This window comes from Echeneis naucrates, chromosome 16 (assembly GCF_900963305.1).
Source record: "Echeneis naucrates chromosome 16, fEcheNa1.1, whole genome shotgun sequence".
NCBI classification, from domain to species: Eukaryota; Metazoa; Chordata; class Actinopteri; order Carangiformes; family Echeneidae; genus Echeneis; species Echeneis naucrates.
Window position 1 is genome coordinate 17,779,539 of NC_042526.1, and position 22,206 is coordinate 17,801,744.

At 39.3% G+C, this 22,206-nt stretch overlaps 1 long non-coding RNA gene and 16 other non-coding genes across 17 annotated transcripts; 16 read left to right on the top strand and 1 right to left on the bottom strand.

The window, feature by feature from the left end:
- Positions 1–279: 279 nt before the first annotated feature.
- Positions 280–422, top strand: LOC115057082 (U4 spliceosomal RNA). Its single transcript, XR_003841885.1, has one exon. It is a non-coding gene; the product is annotated as a U4 spliceosomal RNA (small nuclear RNA).
- Positions 423–1,010: 588 nt separating this feature from the next.
- On the top strand, positions 1,011–1,151 carry LOC115057096 (U4 spliceosomal RNA). The gene has a single exon (XR_003841897.1). It is a non-coding gene; the product is annotated as a U4 spliceosomal RNA (small nuclear RNA).
- Positions 1,152–1,742: 591 nt separating this feature from the next.
- LOC115057079 (U4 spliceosomal RNA) lies at positions 1,743–1,883 on the top strand. The gene has a single exon (XR_003841882.1). It is a non-coding gene; the product is annotated as a U4 spliceosomal RNA (small nuclear RNA).
- A 574-nt stretch (positions 1,884–2,457) lies between these two features.
- Positions 2,458–2,598, top strand: LOC115057072 (U4 spliceosomal RNA). The gene has a single exon (XR_003841876.1). It is a non-coding gene; the product is annotated as a U4 spliceosomal RNA (small nuclear RNA).
- Positions 2,599–7,272: 4,674 nt separating this feature from the next.
- LOC115057075 (U4 spliceosomal RNA) lies at positions 7,273–7,413 on the top strand. The gene has a single exon (XR_003841879.1). It is a non-coding gene; the product is annotated as a U4 spliceosomal RNA (small nuclear RNA).
- A 719-nt stretch (positions 7,414–8,132) lies between these two features.
- On the bottom strand, positions 8,133–9,229 carry LOC115056924 (uncharacterized). Its single transcript, XR_003841839.1, has 2 exons — positions 9,118–9,229; positions 8,133–8,488 (listed from the first exon to the last, which is right to left on the bottom strand). It is a non-coding gene; the product is annotated as an uncharacterized LOC115056924 (long non-coding RNA).
- Positions 9,230–9,687: 458 nt separating this feature from the next.
- On the top strand, positions 9,688–9,828 carry LOC115057071 (U4 spliceosomal RNA). The gene has a single exon (XR_003841874.1). It is a non-coding gene; the product is annotated as a U4 spliceosomal RNA (small nuclear RNA).
- A 542-nt stretch (positions 9,829–10,370) lies between these two features.
- LOC115057097 (U4 spliceosomal RNA) lies at positions 10,371–10,511 on the top strand. The gene has a single exon (XR_003841898.1). It is a non-coding gene; the product is annotated as a U4 spliceosomal RNA (small nuclear RNA).
- A 574-nt stretch (positions 10,512–11,085) lies between these two features.
- Positions 11,086–11,226, top strand: LOC115057076 (U4 spliceosomal RNA). Its single transcript, XR_003841880.1, has one exon. It is a non-coding gene; the product is annotated as a U4 spliceosomal RNA (small nuclear RNA).
- A 587-nt stretch (positions 11,227–11,813) lies between these two features.
- Positions 11,814–11,954, top strand: LOC115057077 (U4 spliceosomal RNA). The gene has a single exon (XR_003841881.1). It is a non-coding gene; the product is annotated as a U4 spliceosomal RNA (small nuclear RNA).
- A 586-nt stretch (positions 11,955–12,540) lies between these two features.
- Positions 12,541–12,681, top strand: LOC115057066 (U4 spliceosomal RNA). Its single transcript, XR_003841870.1, has one exon. It is a non-coding gene; the product is annotated as a U4 spliceosomal RNA (small nuclear RNA).
- A 573-nt stretch (positions 12,682–13,254) lies between these two features.
- Positions 13,255–13,395, top strand: LOC115057090 (U4 spliceosomal RNA). Its single transcript, XR_003841892.1, has one exon. It is a non-coding gene; the product is annotated as a U4 spliceosomal RNA (small nuclear RNA).
- A 587-nt stretch (positions 13,396–13,982) lies between these two features.
- On the top strand, positions 13,983–14,123 carry LOC115057080 (U4 spliceosomal RNA). The gene has a single exon (XR_003841883.1). It is a non-coding gene; the product is annotated as a U4 spliceosomal RNA (small nuclear RNA).
- Positions 14,124–14,698: 575 nt separating this feature from the next.
- LOC115057070 (U4 spliceosomal RNA) lies at positions 14,699–14,839 on the top strand. The gene has a single exon (XR_003841873.1). It is a non-coding gene; the product is annotated as a U4 spliceosomal RNA (small nuclear RNA).
- A 575-nt stretch (positions 14,840–15,414) lies between these two features.
- LOC115057074 (U4 spliceosomal RNA) lies at positions 15,415–15,555 on the top strand. The gene has a single exon (XR_003841878.1). It is a non-coding gene; the product is annotated as a U4 spliceosomal RNA (small nuclear RNA).
- Positions 15,556–16,142: 587 nt separating this feature from the next.
- Positions 16,143–16,283, top strand: LOC115057081 (U4 spliceosomal RNA). Its single transcript, XR_003841884.1, has one exon. It is a non-coding gene; the product is annotated as a U4 spliceosomal RNA (small nuclear RNA).
- A 1,173-nt stretch (positions 16,284–17,456) lies between these two features.
- On the top strand, positions 17,457–17,597 carry LOC115057073 (U4 spliceosomal RNA). Its single transcript, XR_003841877.1, has one exon. It is a non-coding gene; the product is annotated as a U4 spliceosomal RNA (small nuclear RNA).
- Positions 17,598–22,206: the final 4,609 nt, after the last annotated feature.

Sequence of the window (22,206 nt, forward strand, 5' to 3'; positions counted from 1 at the left end):
TATTTTAGTTCATAAAATATATTTAATGAAAGCCAACATAGGCTTTTGTGAGCCCTGTTCAAAACAGCAGTCTTTTTAGTTGGATATAATAAAAGTTCGTCATTTCTTATCCAAGTTTTGAAGTAAAATTACTGTTAATGTGAGTCAGAAGTAAAACGAGCACCTCCAACATGTAGTCCCTCCTACTAACAGAGACTGCAGCCCCCACAGTGAACAGCAAACCCCTAACAAAAGTGTGTGTTGATCCCCCACACACTCTCTCTGGGACTGTTCCTCTTCATCTTTGCGCAGTGGGCAGTATCGTAGCCTATGAGGTTTATCCGAGGCGCGATTATTGCTAGTTGAAAACCTTTACCCAATACCCCGCCTGGACGACTTGAAATATAGTTGGCTGTGGCAATTTTTGACGGTCTCTTAGGAGACTGATTAAACTGTCCAACATTAATAAACTCCAAAGAAAGCACTATTTTGCGTTGTTCTTACACAAGTCCTGTCACATAACTGTCCACTACTTCAAAAACTAACTTGAGTTCCATCTGATGCGTTCATTACTGTTGCTGTGTATGTTTTTCTTTTATCTACAGTCTTAATAACCGCTCATACATATATGAGTCACGTTTTATTTTGAACATCATAATCACGAAAACCGGATATATAGACTAGTTGAGCTACAGAGGCAAAAACAATTTAAATTTGATCAAATAGAGGCTTTAATCAGTCCTACACAGTGGAGCTAGGATATCCTTAGCCAGGATAAAATAAACTGTCTATCTTTACTTACTAAGTATTTTGTACATTATATTTGGTTGTATTCATTTCCATGTGGAAAAAATCTGTAAGTTTTTAAGTAAATTAGTGTGAATGTGAGTCAGAAGTAAACTGAGTACCTCCAACATGTAGTGATTAGTCCCTCCTACTAACAGAGACTACAGCCCCCACAGTGAACAGCAAACCCCTAACAAAGGTGTGTGTTGATCCCCCACACACTCTCTCTGGGACTGTTCCTCTTCATCTTTGCGCAGTGGCAATATCGTAGCCTATGAGGTTTATCCGAGGCGCGATTATTGCTAGTTGAAAACTTTACCCAATACCCCGCCTGGACGATTTGAAATATAGTCGGCTGTGGCAATTTTTGACGGTCTCTAAGGAGACGCATCTTTATGTCTAATATTAACATGATGGTCGTCTTCAAGTTATGAGTGAGCTGTTCCCGTGCTGTGTGGAGTCAGAGCAACAAAATTATTTGGTTGTATGTGAGGAGCTGCAGTGTTTCTCATCTTTGTTTAAACTGCACTAAGATATTATTCTTCATGTGTTTTTCCAGTTAAAACCCATAGAAGTCTCTTTTCCATGGAATAACTTAATGAGAACAGACCGCATACATATGAAACAAAGTCAAGCATCAGATGGCAGAAATATTTCAATTTGATATCATAGAGTCTTTAATCAGCCCTACACAGTGGAGCTAGGACATCCTTAGCCAGGATAAAATAAAATGTCTATCTTACTTACTAAGTATTTTGTACATTATATTTGGTTGTATTCATTTCCATGTGGAAAAATCTGTAAAGTTTTTAAGTAAATTTAGTGTGAATGTGAGTCAGAAGTAAACTGAGTACCTTCAACATGTAGTGATTAGTCCCTCCTACTAACAGAGACTACAGCCCCCACAGTGAACAGCAAACCCCTAACAAAGGTGTGTGTTGATCCCCCACACACTCTCTCTGGGACTCTTCCGCTTTATCTTTGCGCAGTGGCAGTATCGTAGCCTATGAGGTTTATCCGAGGCGCGATTATTGCTAGTTGAAAACTTTACCCAATACCCCGCCTGGACGACTTGAAATATAGTCGGCTGTGGCAATTTTTGACGGTCCCTAAGGAGGCTGCTCTTTATGTCAAATATTAACATGATGGTAGTCTTCAAGTTATGAGTGAGCTGTTCCCGTGCTGTGTGGAGTCAGAGCAAAAAAAAATATTTTCTTGTACGTGAGGAGCTGCAGTGTTTCTCATCTTTGTTTAAACTGCACTAAGATATTATTCTTCATGTATTTTTCCAGTTAAAACCCATAGAAGTCTCTTTTCCATGGAATAACTTAATGAGAACAGACCGCACGTACATATGAAACACAGTCAAGCATCAGAGGGCAGAAATATTTCAACTTGATATAATGGAGGCTTTAATCAGCCCTGATCAGAACCGCGAGGAGCTCTTTAGGTAGAAAATAATAAAGGTTCACCTGTTGTCAGGAAACACGATATTATGATATTTCCCAGTTTTGAATGCGGATTCTGTGAAGATAAGTAAATGCAGCTGAGTCAGAAGTAAAATGAGCACCTCCAACCTGTAGTGATTAGTCCCTCCCACCGACAGAGACTGCAGCCCCCACAGTGAACAGCAAACCCCTAACAAAGTGTGTGTTGATTCCCCACACACTCTCTCTGGGACTGTTCATCTTAATCTTTGCGCAGTGGCAGTATCGTAGCCTATGAGGTTTATCCGAGGCGCGATTATTGCTAGTTGAAAACTTTACCCAATACCCCGCCTGGACGACCTGAAATATAGTCGGCTGTGGCAATTTTTGACGGTCTCTAAGGAGACTGATTAAACTGTCCAACATTAATAAACTCCAAAGAAAGCACTATTTTGCGTTGTTCTTCCACAAGTCTGTCACATAACTGTCCACTACTTCAAAAACTAACTTGAGTTCCATCTGATGCGTTCATTACTGTTGCTGTGTATGTTTTTCTTTTATCTACAGTCTTAATAACCGCTCATACATATATGAGTCACGTTTTATTTTGAACATCATAATCACGAAAACCGGATATATAGACTAGTTGAGCTACAGAGGGCAAAAACAATTTAATTTGATCAAATAGAGGCTTTAATCAGTCCTGCACAGTGGAGCTAGGATATCCTTAGCCAGGATAAAATAAATGTCTATCTTTACTTGCTAAGTATTTTGTACATTATATTTGGTTGTATTCATTTCCATGTGGAAAAATCTGTAAAGTTTTTCAGTACATGTAGCGTTAATGCGAGTCATTGTCTGTAAACACATTGTCACATTGTCTGTAAACAGTGAAGTGACTGAGAAAAGAGATCGTTGTGAAAACCGTGGTTGGGGTTGCAAGGCAATTGGGACTGTTAGAGTCTTTCTAATAGCTGGCCCCGGGAGGTAGTCGCCGACGGGACTAGATAGTCGTCTGAATGGAACCTCCCTAGGTGAATTCGACATATAAATTTTTAAGGTGACTTGGTTGCTAAATTTCCTTGTGATAGTCCGGAGTCGCGGACCTGATGTAAGTGCTCATGTGACTAGGCACCGTAACTGGTGTTCAACAGAACCGTATGTGAGTGTAGACCAGAGGTCCGGGACTTAATGAGGACAACAAGGAGGGCTTAAGATCTCATAGTGGTAAAAGATTTTAAAATTATAAGGATATAGAGGATTGAATATTTAATGTTTTTGTAGGGTTGGAGTCCCAGGGTTAAGCCCTAAAAGTCCCCTAACTTGCTATTGCCAAAGAGTAGTGAAGTTTGTAGGTCGTTTAAGGGATCCAAGGCGCAAACGTGTCAGTAAATCCAGGATAGTTTTACTGCAGAGTGTATTAATTTGTTTTTTACTCCGAGAGAGGGATCAGTTTGTAGCCTTAAGCTCTCGTCAGAAATTCCGTATTGGAGGTATCCGAGAGTGATCTGAGAGACTGAGGGTTGGAGATCCTGGCTGGAGCCTAGAAGTCCAGAGGTTTAAAAAATCTCGGTGTCATATTATTTTTATGTGGGGAAAACAATTGGGGTGGCAGTTACAACAGTGTCTCAGGAGTGTTGCATTGAGTGTCTGAGTTGTAAACACATGTAGTGGAAACCTAACGGTGCTAACACAAGCTACACGTCTCACTGAAAAGTGAGTGCAGCTCATTGGGTCAGTGGCTCGGGTGAACTCCATACACACTGACTGGCTCAAGGCTATACACAACTTAACGGTCAGTTGCTCGGGTGTATGCCATACAAACTGACTGGCTGTTGGGGAGTAGAGTTAAAAAAAAAAAAAGAGAGAAGAGGGGGCCAAATTAGATAAAATTAGTTTTTCAGGGGGAGCTGGAGAGCAGGAGAATCTGTAATGACAGAGATTAAGTGAACGGAATCCGAACAGGATGTACGTATACCACACACACATACATCTAGGATGGATGGTGAGTTGGATAGAGTGAAGAGTTTGGTGATAATTATTCTAGACCCATGATGTAAGCAATGGAAACCAGTAAGTGATGAGTAGACAGGCAGGACAGGCGAGACAGAAACTAAATCATAAAATTGATGCTTTGTGGGAAGAATGGAAATAGGAGGAGGAGAGTGGAGGACAGTAGTGGTAGTTTATTGTAGTTTTTAATACAACTTGAGGCCACTGCAAAACAGGAGCTAGATAAACATAAGAAAAAAAACAACCAAAGTTGTTTCAAAAGAAATCTTGGATGAAAGAACTTCTTAAGAAAGATACATAAACAAGAGCACTGATTCATCAATTAACTCTAGCCTGCGTTGTGCTTTATGCAAAAAAAAAAAAAAAAGAATCCCAACACATACAAATAAGAAACAGGAGGCCCTGAGGCCAAACCCCTCCACCCCTCCCACTGCATCTCTCTACCCACAGCTGCCCTGCTCTGCTCCACCACCTTATCAAATGCTGTTAGTAGAAGTGAAGGGATTGCTTGAGATGGAGGAAATGAATGAGGATTTAAAAAAAATGTCTTCAAGAATTAACCGAAGCCCGGCTTCATGAGTTATTGTTTATTAAAAAAAAAAAAAAAAAAAAAAAAAAATCAAATCACAATAACGTACACAAGAGTTAATTGAAAGGTCCAGTCCTACTTAAAGATAACATGATCAATACATGTGTGAAGGTTAAAATCAACAGAAAAAAGTAAAAAAAAGCTGCTCTGTAGTCTGGACAGACTGACTGTGGCATTTCCTGATGGTTTTACAACACACTGTTCTATTCCATCTCTCCCCACCACCTCACACATGATGTTGGCCGCCAACAACACTCCTCCAGCAACTGCTTACGGTGACATTTATGGGGATTGATCACTCCTGATGGCCCCACATTTACTGGCATGATCTCTTTGTTTACTCAGTGGCGTCCCTGGTTACAGGCTCTGCATCCCCACTCTCCTCCCACTGACCCCTACCATGTCACATTGCTTTACGATAGAGATAGAAATGATGTTTACCAGCACACCTTCTACAGTGAAGTGGAGGGCACGGGTTAGCATATTCAAGCTGACTCAATCCTGGTTGGGCCTGAGGGTGTGTCTTGTCGTGCATGCAAGATCATCAAGCTAAAGATTTGGGCTCCATGTGTAAACGTCTCATGTCAGTGTCTGATTGATCTCCTACGCAAATTCTTGGTCTGCTTTACACCCCATCTTGACAAGTCGTATAAAATAGTGCATGCTACACGTGATGTTGCTCTGATGGAACATAGATATATTGAGAGATTTCATGACCGAGAGAAAACGGATCATGAGTCTGCCGAGCCCATGTTGTCTTCGATGCCGTCTGGCCTGTGGTCACAGAGCCTGACAGATTTTGGCTTCCGTTCATCATTCTCACCCATCACATTTAAACACAGTGCACTTCGACCTATTTGGCAGTCTCAATATCAGCAAAACCTGAGGATGCACTGGGCATACAAGACACAGTTGAAGGTTTTTTGAAAGTAGGAGTTTTACAGAGGTCTTATTCTAGCTGGGATACTCACATTTTACTTGTCGTAAACACAGACCTAGGGAGGTACTGCATGGCACAAGACCTCAGGGCCATAAATGCTGTCACCACTACTAAAGTAATTATTTACTTTGCAACATAAGAGCTGTTCTGAATAAAGTTTGTGTGACCGAAGATTTATGTTGTGGACGGCGTTATGTTTTCAGAAGTAGGAGTGAAGGTTTTGAGTGCTTTTTATTTTAAAGGTTTCTTACAGATACAAGTTAAGTGATAGGACTTTGAATAAAAGAAAGATTTTCTTTTTTCTTTTTATATTTCCTTTATGTATTAAAATGGATGATGTAATAAGGAAACAACTGCTTGGATTTACATGTATTGTATATATTGTTCTACCTTTGTTGTTTAGGGAGGAGTCGGAGTAAAAAAAAAAAGGGGGTGTCTGTCACATGTTCGGAGATCAGTGTTGTACAGTGATAATTAATAACACGGCACCTGATAGGCCATTAGAGTTTTGAATGGCGAAATAGCTGCACACACTGGAATAAATGACCCACTCATTGATATTTTAGATTCCTGGTTTGGTAAGTGCCGAAACCTGGTGATGTTATCTCCTCCCTCATTTTTGTTACAGGATTATTGGTACTGTGTGGATGTTGTTGTATACCTTGTATTTGTGCTTTATGTCGCCATCTCATCACTGCCACCACTGAGGGAAAGGAGCCTCAGATTCAGCCTCCCCCATATCAGATGTCCCTCCTTACAAGGGAGATAGTAAATGATGGTTTTGAGGGCGACACCTGATGGCATCACAGGGTCTTGCGTAGTGTATTTTTTTTATTATTTTTTTTTTGGTTGATCTCAGAAATGTCTGAGATCAAAAGGGGGATTGTTGGGATTTCTGACCTATGTTATTTACATACTTTTGTATGGTAGATAATCATGCTGTTTTAACTCAGTGAATCACATATTGTTTTAATATCAGATTTTATACCCCTTACATGTTTTTATATTAAAGATGTATATACAGTATATATAATCATGGCCTTTTTATGATTGAATGAAGGAGAAACACTGGGGTTGTGGACTTTGCGGTTTGTGTCTGTTCTCCTTTCTCATCCACAGAAAACAGGGACCTACAACAGCAATAAGTGGCTGATCGCAGGAATGGAGCCAGATGATATAAGGAGGAAGTGTGCAACCCGAAAAAGTCACACCCATATACCTCATTTCCTTTGTGTAACCATAACAAAAACTGGACCAGGGAAAGATAGAGCATCAGACTTCGTGAACTGATGCTGGAGTTGTCTGCTGGTCAGGGAAACATAGTCTGGTCCAGAGCTCTGTAAACGATCTCTTTTTTATACTCTATTTCACTGTTAGTGTTCAAATAAAACATATGAAACTGGTTTGGACGTCTCCTTCATCCTTCATCAAACGAATGTGTGAGTTCACTTTGGGAACGCAACACTACCTCGTTATTTTTTACATGTTTATATTTATTATTTATCCCCCACACACTCTCTCTGGGACTGTTCCTCTTCATCTTTGCGCAGTGGCAGTATCGTAGCCTATGAGGTTTATCCGAGGCGCGATTATTGCTAGTTGAAAACTTTACCCAATACCCCGCCTGGACGACTTGAAATATAGTCGGCTGTGGCAGTTTTTGACGGTCTCTAAGGAGACTGATTAAACTGTCCAACATTAATAAACTCCAAAGAAAGCACTAATTTGCGTTGTTCTTACACAAGTCTGTCACATAACTGTCCACTACTTCAAAAACTAACTTCAGTTCCATCGGATGCGTTCATTACTGTTGTTGTGTATGTTTTTCTTTTATCTACAGTCTTAATAACTGCTCATACATATATGAGTCACGTTTTATTTTGAACATCATAATCACGAAAACCGGATATATAGACTAGTTGAGCTACAGAGGGCACAAACAATTTAATTTGATCAAATAGAGGCTTTAATCAGTCCTACACAGTGGAGCTAGGATATCCTTAGCCAGGATAAAATAAATGTCTATCTTTACTTACTAAGTATTTTGTACATTATATTTGGTTGTATTCATTTCCATGTGGAAAAATCTGTAAAGTTTTTAAGTAAATTTAGTGTGAATGTGAGTCAGAAGTAAACTGAGTACCTCCAGCATGTAGTGATTAGTCCCTCCCACCGACAGAGACTACAGCCCCCACAGTGAACAGCAAACCCCGTGTGTTGATGATTTCCAATTCTATAAAAAAAATTATTATTTGTGGTTTTGCTTTCAAGTAGATGTTAAATTAAGTGGAGACTGTTATACTGACTATAGTATATAGAATAGATATAAATTTAGGAATGTCGCAAATTAGATAAAACGGGCAATAATGGTAAAAGAAATAAAACACATTATCCCGACTCAGGGATGCAGTTTTTTTTATTGAAGACACAAAATAAATGTGACTGTTACACAAACTATACATCAATGTCAAACAGAGCTCAGGCTTTTAATTTAAGAGATTTCAACCTCTAAATTTTCATCTGTAAATTAATGAACAATGACAACGACGGGAAACAAAAGTGTCTATAATCACGCTATAAACTGTGTTCATTCACATTGCAGAAGATCACACCACCAAACATGGGGTAGATTTTCTGATGAAATCAAAGACCTGTTTGTAGCAACAGCTGATTTCCCTCTTGCAGCAGTAGCATCGGCGCTAAGAAGAGTATCATTTCCATCGCAGTCTTCATCACTGCTGCTGCTTTCATCACCTGGTGTAGAAAACAGAAATCATTATACAAAAGTGCAGACATTTTTATTCACACTATATCCATTACACGTAAACATGGTTACATTCACAAATGTATGGTCAAATATAAACAACAGAAACACTGAACCTCTATACAGATTTATGGCATAAATACTGCTGTTTTTCCTCACATATAGAACAATGATGCGTTCATTTTGAAGGGCAGGAATTGCATTTATATCCCAGCATGCTATTTTTATTTCTCTCCTTAAGCCCTCCACCCTCTCAACCCAATTCTGGACTATGTCCTACTATGCACATCACTGTCACAGCTGCAAATGGTACATCACGTAACTTGCACAATAAGACAAGAGCTACCTCGTTATTTTTACAGTTTTATATTCATCCGAAAGTTCATCTCATATTAAAAAAAAAAAATACTAAATGACACTTCCTAAAGAAAATGCGCGTGCGAGTTGAAACCGATTTAAATACAACAGTTCATGTGCAGCATTGTTCCATTATATCCGGCTTTAACGAATTAGCAACTAATTAAATTCGTCATATCACGTCAAAAATATTAGTCACGTGTATGTCAGCTGTAGAAACAAGCAGTAGGCTGGTGCGTTTTTGTTTCTTGGAACAACTTACCTCAAATTAGCCAATTTTTCCAAATTTGCTGAATCGTTTCGCGCGTATTGCTAACCGGAACTTTCACTTCCGTCAACCGATGGTAGTTCCGACGCCAACCAGTCCTACGAGAAACTGGTGCTGCAAAAAGGTTCCTATGCAAGTACTGAAGACGCATCAACCGGAATCGGAGGAATACACCCGTCATCCGGGACACATTCTGAATGGAAGCGGCTTGAGGCAAATTCGCGCAATCGGGGTTGAAGGGATATATGAAACATAGACAAACTACAGGAGGGGAATATATTTTAGTTCATAAAATATATTTTATGAAAGCCAACATAGGCTTTTGTGAGCCCTGTTCAAAACAGCAGTCTTTTTAGGTAGGATATAATAAAAGTTCGTAATTTCTTATCCAAGTTTTGAAGTAAATTTACTGTTAATGTGAGTCAGAAGTAAAATGAGCACTTCCAACCTGTGGTGATTAGTCCCTCCCACCGACAGAGACTACAGCCCCCACAGTGAACAGCAAACCCCTAACAAAGGTGTGTGTTGATCCCCCGCACACTCTCTCTGGGACTGTTCCTCTTCATCTTTGCGCAGTGGCAGTATCGTAGCCTATGAGGTTTATCCGAGGCGCGATTATTGCTAGTTGAAAACTTTACCCAATACCCCGCCTGGACGACTTGAAATATAGTCGGCTGTGGCAATTTTTGATGGTCTCTGAGGAGGCTGATTAACTTGTTCAACATTAATGGACTATAAAGAAAACACTAACTTGCGTTGTTTCTACATAGACCCCTCATATAGGTGTCCACTACTTCCAAAAGTAAATCCAATTGGATCTGATGTGCTCATTACTGTTGTTGTATATGAGTCACGTTTTATTTTGAACATCATAATCACGAAAACCGGATATATAGACTAGTTGAGCTACAGAGGGCAAAAACAATTTAATTTGATCAAATAGAGGCTTTAATCAGTCCTGCACAGTGGAGCTAGGATATCCTTAGCCAGGATAAAATAAATGTCTATCTTTACTTACTAAGTAATTTGTACATTATATTTGGTTGTATTCATTTCCATGTGGAAAAATTTGTAAAGTTTTTAAGTAAATTTAGTGTGAATGTGAGTCAGAAGTAAACTGAGTACCTTCAACATGTCGTGATTAGTCCCTCCTACTAACAGAGACTACAGCCCCCACAGTGAACAGCAAACCCCTAACAAGGTGTGTGTTGATCCACCACACACTCTCTCTGGGACTGTTCCTCTTCATCTTTGCGCAGTGGCAGTATCGTAGCCTATGAGGTTTATCCGAGGCGCGATTATTGCTAGTTGAAAACTTTACCCAATACCCCGCCTGGACGACTTGAAATATAGTCGGCTGTGGCAATTTTTGACGGTCTCTAAGGAGGCTGATCTTTATGTCAAATATTAACATGATGGTAGTCTTCAAGTTATGAGTGAGCTGTTCCCGTGCTGTGTGGAGTCAGAGCAAAAAAAAATATTTTGTTGTACGTGAGGAGCTGCAGTGTTTCTCATCTTTGTATAAATTGCACTAAAATATTATTCTTCATGTGTTTTTCCAGGTAAAACCCATAGAAGTCTCTTTTCCATGGAATAACTTAATGAGAACAGACCGCACATACATATGAAACACAGTCAAGCATCAGAGGGCAGAAATATTTCAATTTGATATAATGGAGGCTTTAATCAGCCCTGATCAGAACCGCGAGGGGCTCTTTAGGTAGAAAATAATAAAGGTTCACCTGTTGTCAGGAAACATGATATTATGATATTTCCCAGTTTTGAATGCGGATTCTGTGAAGATAAGTAAATGCAGCTGAGTCAGAAGTAAAATGAGTACCTCCAACCTGGAGTGATTAGTCCCTCCCACCGACAGAGACTGCAGCCCCCACAGTGAACAGCAAACCCCTAACAAGGTGTGTGTTGATTCCCCACACACTCTCTCTGGGACTGTTCCTCTTCATCTTTGCGCAGTGGCGATATCGTAGTCTATGAGGTTTATCCGAGGCGCGATTATTGCTAGTTGAAAACTTTACCCAATACCCCGCCTGGACGACTTGAAATATAGTCGGCTGTGGCAATTTTTGACGGTCTCCAAGGAGACTGATTAAACTGTCCAACATTAATAAACTCCAAAGAAAGCACTATTTTGCGTTGTTCTTACACAAGTCTGTCACATAACTGTCCACTACTTCAGAAACTAACTTGAGTTCCATCTGATGCGTTCATTACTGTTGCTGTGTATGTTTTTCTTTTATCTACAGTCTTAATAACCGCTCATACATATATGAGTCACGTTTTATTTTGAACATCATAATCACGAAAACCTGATATATAGACTAGTTGAGCTACAGAGGGCAAAAACAATTTAATTTGATCAAATAGAGGCTTTAATCAGTCCTGCACAGTGGAGCTAGGATATCCTTAGCCAGGATAAAATAAATGTCTATCTTTACTTACTAAGTATTTTGTACATTATATTTGGTTGTATTCATTTCCATGTGGAAAAATCTGTAAAGTTTTTAAGTAAATTTAGTGTGAATGTGAGTCAGAAGTAAACTGAGTACCTTCAACATGTCGTGATTAGTCCCTCCTACTAACAGAGACTACAGCCCCCACAGTGAACAGCAAACCCCTAACAAAGGTGTGTGTTGATTCCCCACACACTCTCTCTGGGACTGTTCCTCTTCATCTTTGCGCAGTGGCAGTATCGTAGCCTATGAGGTTTATCCGAGGCGCGATTATTGCTAGTTGAAAACTTTACCCAATACCCCGCCTGGACGACTTGAAATATAGTCGGCTGTGGCAATTTTTGACGGTCTCTAAGGAGACTGATTAAACTGTCCAACATTAATAAACTCCAAAGAAAGCACTATTTTGCGTTGTTCTTACACAAGTCTGTCACATAACTGTCCACTACTTCAAAAACTAACTTGAGTTCCATCTGATGCGTTCATTACTGTTGCTGTGTATGTTTTTCTTTTATCTACAGTCTTAATAACCGCTCATACATATATGAGTCACGTTTTATTTTGAACATCATAATCACGAAAACCGGATATATAGACTAGTTGAGCTACAGAGGGCAAAAACAATTTAATTTGATCAAATAGAGGCTTTAATCAGTCCTGCACAGTGGAGCTAGGATATCCTTAGCCAGGATAAAATAAATGTCTATCTTTACTTACTAAGTAATTTGTACATTATATTTGGTTGTATTCATTTCCATGTGGAAAAATTTGTAAAGTTTTTAAGTAAATTTAGTGTGAATGTGAGTCAGAAGTAAACTGAGTACCTTCAACATGTCGTGATTAGTCCCTCCTACTAACAGAGACTACAGCCCCCACAGTGAACAGCAAACCCCTAACAAGGTGTGTGTTGATCCACCACACACTCTCTCTGGGACTGTTCCTTTTCATCTTTGCGCAGTGGCAGTATCGTAGCCTATGAGGTTTATCCGAGGCGCGATTATTGCTAGTTGAAAACTTTACCCAATACCCCGCCTGGACGACTTGAAATATAGTCGGCTGTGGCAATTTTTGACGGTCTCTAAGGAGGCTGATCTTTATGTCAAATAATAACATGATGGTAGTCTTCAAGTTATGAGTGAGCTGTTCCCGTGCTGTGTGGAGTCAGAGCAAAAAAAATATTTTGTTGTACGTGAGGAGCTGCAGTGTTTCTCATCTTTGTATAAATTGCACTAAAATATTATTCTTCATGTGTTTTTCCAGGTAAAACCCATAGAAGTCTCTTTTCCATGGAATAACTTAATGAGAACAGACCGCACATACATATGAAACACAGTCAAGCATCAGAGGGCAGAAATATTTCAATTTGATATAATGGAGGCTTTAATCAGCCCTGATCAGAACCGCGAGGGGCTCTTTAGGTAGAAAATAATAAAGGTTCACCTGTTGTCAGGAAACATGATATTATGATATTTCCCAGTTTTGAATGCGGATTCTGTGAAGATAAGTAAATGCAGCTGAGTCAGAAGTAAAATGAGTACCTCCAACCTGGAGTGATTAGTCCCTCCCACCGACAGAGACTGCAGCCCCCACAGTGAACAGCAAACCCCTAACAAGGTGTGTGTTGATTCCCCACACACTCTCTCTGGGACTGTTCCTCTTCATCTTTGCGCAGTGGCAGTATCGTAGCCTATGAGGTTTATCCGAGGCGCGATTATTGCTAGTTGAAAACTTTACCCAATACCCCGCCTGGACGACTTGAAATATAGTCGGCTGTGGCAATTTTTGACGGTCTCCAAGGAGACTGATTAAACTGTCCAACATTAATAAACTCCAAAGAAAGCACTATTTTGCGTTGTTCTTACACAAGTCTGTCACATAACTGTCCACTACTTCAAAAACTAACTTGAGTTCCATCTGATGCGTTCATTACTGTTGCTGTGTATGTTTTTCTTTTATCTACAGTCTTAATAACCGCTCATACATATATGAGTCACGTTTTATTTTGAACATCATAATCACGAAAACCGGATATATAGACTAGTTGAGATACAGAGGGCAAAAACAATTTAATTTGATCAAATAGAGGCTTTAATCAGTCCTACACAGTGGAGCTAGGATATCCTTAGCCAGGATAAAATAAATGTCTATCTTTACTTACTAAGTATTTTGTACATTATATTTGGTTGTATTCATTTCCATGTGGAAAAATCTGTAAAGTTTTTAAGTAAATTTAGTGTGAATGTGAGTCAGAAGTAAACTGAGTACCTTCAACATGTAGTGATTAGTCCCTCCTACTAACAGAGACTACAGCCCCCACAGTGAACAGCAAACCCCTAACAAAGGTGTGTGTTGATCCCCCACACACTCTCTCTGGGACTGTTCCTCTTCATCTTTGCGCAGTGGCAGTATCGTAGCCTATGAGGTTTATCCGAGGCGCGATTATTGCTAGTTGAAAACTTTACCCAATACCCCGCCTGGACGACTTGAAATATAGTCGGCTGTGGCAATTTTTGACGGTCCCTAAGGAGGCTGATCTTTATGTCAAATATTAACATGATGGTAGTCTTCAAGTTATGAGTGAGCTGTTCCCGTGCTGTGTGGAGTCAGAGCAAAAAAAAAATATTTTGTTGTACGTGAGGAGCTGCAGTGTTTCTCATCTTTGTTTAAACTGCACTAAGATATTATTCTTCATGTATTTTTCCAGTTAAAACCCATAGAAGTCTCTTTTCCATGGAATAACTTAATGAGAACAGACCGCACGTACATATGAAACACAGTCAAGCATCAGAGGGCAGAAATATTTCAATTTGATATAATGGAGGCTTTAATCAGCCCTGATCAGAACCGCGAGGGGCTCTTTAGGTAGAAAATAATAAAGGTTCACCTGTTGTCAGGAAACATGATATTATGATATTTCCCAGTTTTGAATGCGGATTCTGTGAAGATAAGTAAATGCAGCTGAGTCAGAAGTAAAATGAGCACCTCCAACCTGTAGTGATTAGTCCCTCCTACTAACAGAGACTACAGCCCCCACAGTGAACAGCAAACCCCTAACAAGGTGTGTGTTGATCCCCCGCACACTCTCTCTGGGACTGTTCCTCTTCAGCTTTGCGCAGTGGCAATATCGTAGCCTATGAGGTTTATCCGAGGCGCGATTATTGCTAGTTGAAAACTTTACCCAATACCCCGCCTGGACGACTTGAAATATAGTCGGCTGTGGCAATTTTTGACGGTCTCTAAGGAGGCTGATCTTTATGTCAAATATTAACATGATGGTAGTCTTCAAGTTATGAGTGAGCTGTTCCCGTGCTGTGTGGAGTCAGAGCAAAAAAAAAATATTTTGTTGTACGTGAGGAGCTGCAGTGTTTCTCATCTTTGTTTAAACTGCACTAAGATATTATTCTTCATGTATTTTTCCAGTTAAAACCCATAGAAGTCTCTTTTCCATGGAATAACTTAATGAGAACAGACCGCACGTACATATGAAACACAGTCAAGCATCAGAGGGCAGAAATATTTCAACTTGATATAATGGAGGCTTTAATCAGCCCTGATCAGAACCGCGAGGGGCTCTTTAGGTAGAAAATAATAAAGGTTCACCTGTTGTCAGGAAACATGATATTATGATATTTCCCAGTTTTGAATGCGGATTCTGTGAAGATAAGTAAATGCAGCTGAGTCAGAAGTAAAATGAGCACCTCCAACCTGGAGTGATTAGTCCCTCCTACTAACAGAGACTACAGCCCCCACAGTGAACAGCAAACCCCTAACAAGGTGTGTGTTGATCCCCCACACACTCTCTCTGGGACTGTTCCTCTTCATCTTTGCGCAGTGGCAGTATCGTAGTCTATGAGGTTTATCCGAGGCGCGATTATTGCTAGTTGAAAACTTTACCCAATACCCCGCCTGGACGACTTGAAATATAGTCGGCTGTGGCAATTTTTGACGGTCTCCAAGGAGACTGATTAAACTGTCCAACATTAATAAACTCCAAAGAAAGCACTATTTTGCGTTGTTCTTACACAAGTCTGTCACATAACTGTCCACTACTTCAGAAACTAACTTGAGTTCCATCTGATGCGTTCATTACTGTTGCTGTGTATGTTTTTCTTTTATCTACAGTCTTAATAACCGCTCATACATATATGAGTCACGTTTTATTTTGAACATCATAATCACGAAAACCGGATATATAGACTAGTTGAGCTACAGAGGGCAAAAACAATTTAATTTGATCAAATAGAGGCTTTAATCAGTCCTGCACAGTGGAGCTAGGATATCCTTAGCCAGGATAAAATAAATGTCTATCTTTACTTACTAAGTATTTTGTACATTATATTTGGTTGTATTCATTTCCATGTGGAAAAATCTGTAAAGTTTTTAAGTAAATTTAGTGTGAATGTGAGTCAGAAGTAAACTGAGTACCTCCAGCATGTAGTGATTAGTCCCTCCCACCGACAGAGACTACAGCCCCCACAGTGAACAGCAAACCCCTAACAAAAGTGTGTGTTGATCCCCCACACACTCTCTCTGGGACTGTTCATCTTCATCTTTGCGCAGTGGCAGTATCGTAGCCTATGAGGTTTATCCGAGGCGCGATTATTGCTAGTTGAAAACTTTACCCAATACCCCGCCTGGACGACTTGAAATATAGTCGGCTGTGGCAATTTTTTACGGTCTCTAAGGAGCCCTCTTTGCTGTAAAGTGATAATCAGCACGCAACATTATAAGGCATGAGGTTTTAATGGTAAAAAAACAAGTCTGGGTTTTGAGTACTACCCGAACCCGTTCTTTTCTTGCCCTATCAGTATCTTTGTGTAAAAGACTTATATATATGTATATGTATGAAAGCGACTAATCATACATTTTTTTTGTTTTTCTTAAACTTTCATTTGAAAAAACAGAACTCACGTTTTCTATCTAATATCTTAATAAAAGCATTAATATCCCCCAACTCCCTGAATTTATTTGCAATTTCATAAAAAAAATATATAATTTGTGGTTTTGCTTTCAAGTAGATGTTAAATTAATTGGAGACTGTTATATTGACTATATTTTGACGTTCTGTAAGGAGGTTGATGTTTATGTCTAATCTTAACCTAAAGGCAGCTATCAAGGTATGCATCAGTTGTTGGATTCAGGCACATTGTTATTATTTGGTTGAACGTAATGAGCTGCAGTGTTTCTCTTTTCTGCTTGGACTGTACTAATATGATGTTAATGTAATTTTCATGTTAAAATCTCAAAGCACTCAACGATTTTTGCAGTTGAGATGCAGTTTCTTTCTTACGTGTATTTTTAGTATTTATTACCTGCATCCTTATCCACTTTCTTCATTAGTATTTAACGTTTATTGTAATGGGCTGTCATGTGGGGATGTTTGAGCTTTTCTCTCCGTTTATTATTTAAAGTGACTGAAGTTTGTTTCCAGCCGTCTTTTCATAGGGAACGTTAAACAAAGACGTACCCTTCTGACGCAATTTCCGGCCACAACTATTTAAATTTTTTCTCTATATACTCATTCATTGACTGATATAAGTGAGTTTTTACGCCAAATAGTCCACAGTGCACTTTAATCCACAGTGTTGTCCGGCGATTCAGCCATAAAGTTATATCAGGCTGTGTTGCGTTTTCTGACGACTGTACCGTCACAGTCTTACACTTCAGATACACGTCTATTTATTGTACACGCTTACTTGTGGAACGTGGGGATGTTTAATTTATGTCAAGTGCTCTTATTTGTGTTTTGCATGGGTTATAAAAAGACGTGTTTTATAGAATTTCCTCTGGAACACGTCCAGACACCATGACCGAGAAGTATAACGACAAGAGACACTCCCCCTGCTTTTCCGTTCGACAGGCAGCTTTGCGCAGTGGCAGTATCGTAGCCTATGAGGTTTATCCGAGGCGCGATTATTGCTAGTTGAAAACTTTACCCAATACCCCGCCTGGACGACTTGAAATATAGTCGGCTATGGCAATTTTTGACGGTCTTTACGGAGACTGATAACTTTGTAAATAATAAAAAGACAGTGAAACTCAGCAAGCTTCTCCTCAAAGATTTACATTACGACGTTTGACTATTACACTGCTGTATTTCTATAATACATGGTGGAAACAATTAGTTGCTCCCGTCAAACACTTACCTCCGCAGTAGTTTTCAATTTCTGTATATTGCTCAAAATAATCCCTTAAAAATAGCGTGTATTTATAATGGAATATTATTCCACTGTGGTAGAATGTGCAATCTGGTTTTGGAAATGGAAAGTTGGGCCTTTTTTTTTTTTGGAGGAATAATAATAATAACAAACTGGAAATAGCATTCAGCAGTCATATTCACCCACCCAGACAAGGACTGTCAATTCAGTGTTGTCTGATTACAAGAAAGGCTTTAGCTCAGGGGCGGATCTATGGGTGGGCTTGGATGTGCACAGGCCCAGATTGACAGCTTGCCCACCCATTAAGATTCATGAATAAAAGAAAAGAAAAAAAAAATAGTTTTTTCCTTATCACGTCTCAACAGTGAATTTTAACAGAACAGAGGTCTAATTGTGGAGTATACAATAGACTAGGACTGCTGTATAACCTTTCATATGTGTGCGTATGAGGTGTATTATAATTTACAGTGGTCTGACAGATTTTTTTTACATGATACAATTTATATGGACATCTCAGCTTTAAATCAGGTCCATCTATATTTTTGCAGGCCTGCCCATTAGCTGCCTTCTGGCTCCGCCACTACTTTATGCCTTAATTGTCTCTTTTTAACTGCCGCACCAAAACAACGTGTAACTACACCCCCGCTACAGTAGGTGGCAGTGGCGTGTCATTAAACAGTGGGAAATAAAGAAAGCGGTGTGTGTGTGTGTGTGGTGCCTGAAAACTGGCAGCGGACAGCATGAAGCCAAATAATTAACAGACATTATGTCCCAATCAGGCTGATAAACTACTTGGGTTTTACCATTAATCCTTTGAAATATTTCATTATTTTGATTAAAAAATCAGCACCTGTTCCAAGTGATAGTAGGTACCTAAAACCAAGAATAAACTGGAACCAGAGACTGTTATACCAAAAAAATATAGATTTTACTGACAGTGTGCGACAAGCAGTGTAATTTAATAAAAGCTTAAATTAGTGTGAGTTAGTAAACCAACAGCAATGGGCCAAGAAAATAAACACTGTGGGGTGTCATGGAGAGAAACTAGTCACAACGTATGTTGTTTTCAAACCAAAACCAAATCCAAACAATTTTGCCACACTCAAATAGGTGTCTCAAGCAAACAAGTGTGACTCAAACCACATACTAAAGCACATATGCAACTCTCCCACTCAGTTCTCCATCAAGAAGCCCAAACATAAACAAAATAAAACTAAAGATGGCACATTCATTGGTTGTTCAAAGACGTACTAAACTAAGAAAACAAGGTCTGGGTCTGGCTCTAGTCATGACTTTGATTAAACTTGCAAGACTTGAACACAGCCCACTTCACCAGTCAGAGTGAGGAAGGTGACTAGAAGCTTATGTCTTGGCTGATGTGCCAAGGTTTTTTAGTCCCTCAGCAACATGAGGAAATCTGAAAACGCATATTTGTACAATTATTCAATAACTTTTTTATTTAATACTATGGCCATAAAGAACAATTTCATTTATCTACAATTGCACTGTTAACATCATGCTTTCAACATTTTTAAGAAGAAAAGCTACCAAATCAAACACCAAACAAAAGGCTGCCCTCAGCTGCTCTCTCAAGTGTGTGTCTGCAGTGCAGGAAGAAAGGCCCAGGTGAGCTTCCCAGTCCCTGTCTCACCTGTATCCTAACGGTCGACTTCCTACTACCTTCCCTTCCACATCCATTTTCTTTTTTGCAGGTTAAGTGTACCATTTGCATCCAGCATAAAAACTGCAGCCAAATCAATCATGCAAGTCCCTGAACATGGAAAAAGCTGAAAGGGGAAAGAAACAAAAATCTTATAGTGTTCTATGTATTATGCGCCTGTGGTAGTGATGCTGATAAATTAAATGTATTATTATTAATTCATTTAAGCTTATTTTGTAACTTTGTGTTCAAACTTATATCCTGAAGATTGATGCAGCAGTAGCAATCATCTTGTTGGTTGAAAGAAGTTTAAGGTTTCCAAGGATTCAATGCATTCAGACTGAAAAACAGGGTTAATAAAGGTAATCTTTTTGTAAGTGGGCCTGTATTTCTTTCTTTCTTTATTTATTTTTTTAATAAGCATACAATGTTATGCAGAGGTGTAACACTTTTATAGACAAACACAATACTATAGTATTACTAGTATACTTATATTGGGGGGTGGGCATAGCAGAAAACAATTGAAAACCACTGCATTAAACAGCTGAGCTCACTGTCATACAGTCTAATTCTCATGTAAACACACTTAATTTCCCCTCTCTGTCATTGAATGTAACTGATGTTTGCTTGACATTTCACTTACCTTAAAAAACTGCAGCTTGCATTTAGAAATGAATAGATATCTCATGATATGATAATGATTGGACTTGTAGAAAACTCCCATAAAGGTCAAACATACTTAGCAGGGTTGAGAAAATTTAGCAGATTACCTTCTACATTCGAATCACAATACAACCTAATAAATGATTCCAGTTCAGTAATGCATTTTGGTCACAGTAAGTAGTACTGGACCTAAACACTGCACTGTGTCAATACACCTAATTTGTTTTAAGCTGTCTACATTCTACAAGTTGTCATTCATTTACAACCCCACACTCACGTTCTTTGCTGTGTAGTAACAGTTTTACACAATTGCACATTTAGACAAAACACAATGAAATTCATCAATGCTTTAGTTAAGCATCTTTAATTAATCAGAGCTTCATACATTTCAAAATGGGAATTATTACTATCCAGGTACTTGTGATGTAACATTTCCAGACTCTTGTCATATTATGAAAAAAGAATCATGTTTTCAGTTAAAATGGGGAATGTAATGTATTTCTCCTCTGCTTGTTTCTTCTGCATTTAATGTTCATCCAGTGTGACCAATAATACTATTAGTGTCTGTCATCGGAGGGTCAGCTGAGCATGAATTAGTCCACACCAAATGGAGTTTCCAGGTTGATGTTGCCCAAGTGTTGTCCTCCTGGCCTGAATGTGACCCAGTGCTTTATATATGTCCGCTCATAAACAGGGTGGGCCAACAAATTCACTGAAGTTAAATAGGAGGTTTTCATCCTTTGTTAAAACCTCAATATCGCTAACCCGACTTTTAAAATTTCGCTAATACTTCTGCATCTGTCACATATTAGATGGCAAAATATGGTATTCTGACTGAAGACCTGCCAAGCATAAACATATCAGTTCCACAGCATCACTAACTACTAGTTCCTAGGTAACCATGTGACAGTGCTGACAATTGCTATGGAAACCGGCTTGTGCACTCTTCCTTTCTCTCCGTCTCGCTCTCTCTCTTTCTGGAAATGTGTGAGAACATTCCCTTTCCTGTGAATTGGTGTTACCTTCCAGGTTCGACAGCTGTGGAGGAAGACACCATCACGTCATAGAAAGTAATTCCCCTTATGACTCCATACAAGACGAAGAATGAATTCAGTCTAGCTCATAGAAAAAATACTGTTTTCGGTGGAGCTGACAAAGCTTTCTGTAATATTAACACTACTACTACTACTACACACTATTACTTCAATATTACCAAGCAGTTACTTGTCATGTTTTCCCATTTTTAATTCAGCTAGTATAATCAGGGTAACAGCAGAATCAAGTTCTCAGCAGGTACATTTCATTTACAAAGGCCTTCCTTTGTTTTCTTGGCTGCCACTGACAGCAATGTTATGAAATGTCTTTCTATTTGATTTTAGCTGGAAGATCCCCAGTACTACTGTTACATCGCTCTGACATCATGCAAAATTCATGTGTGGACCTTCATTCGTGTGTACAGCTCGATCAATCCCACCCCCCACCCCCCCTTGCTGTCTGCATTTATATTAGATCACTGAATGTCTTTAACTCTGTGTTTCCTCTCTCTTGTCCTTTATGCTTTACCTCTCTATCTTTCTCTCCCTGTCCTCATTTTGCAGGTACCTCTGAGTCCACAGCTACAGGATCCAGATCTGCTATTCACTATGGAACAAATCATCATCATCATCATCATTCTATTATTGTTACTACACATTTTTATTGGTGTTGCTAACAGCTCATTATTCTTAACATTAATACAATTATCCATATGAGTGTAACAACCAGTGCGACTGGTGGGAAATCAACATTATATACAACTGTTTCTGATCTCTCTCTTGCCTCTCCCACATCTTTTTTCTCCTCTCTCCTCCATCAACACAGCCGTTAGAGGCAGACAGTCACTCTCCCTGACTCTGGTTCTGCTTGAAAGTTCCTCTGTTAAAAGGCAGTTTTTCTCTCCACTGTCACCCAGTGCTTGCTCAAAGGGGAAATTGTCTGGTCTCGCTCTGTAAAATATTATGACTTGGTGACATATAAATAAAAATGAATTAAATTAATTTGTCCTCCCCGGAGAACCATCACCTTATCGTGGTAGGGAGGTTTGTGTGCTCCTGTGAACCTGGGGGCTGTGTTGTCTGGGGCCAAGTGCCAC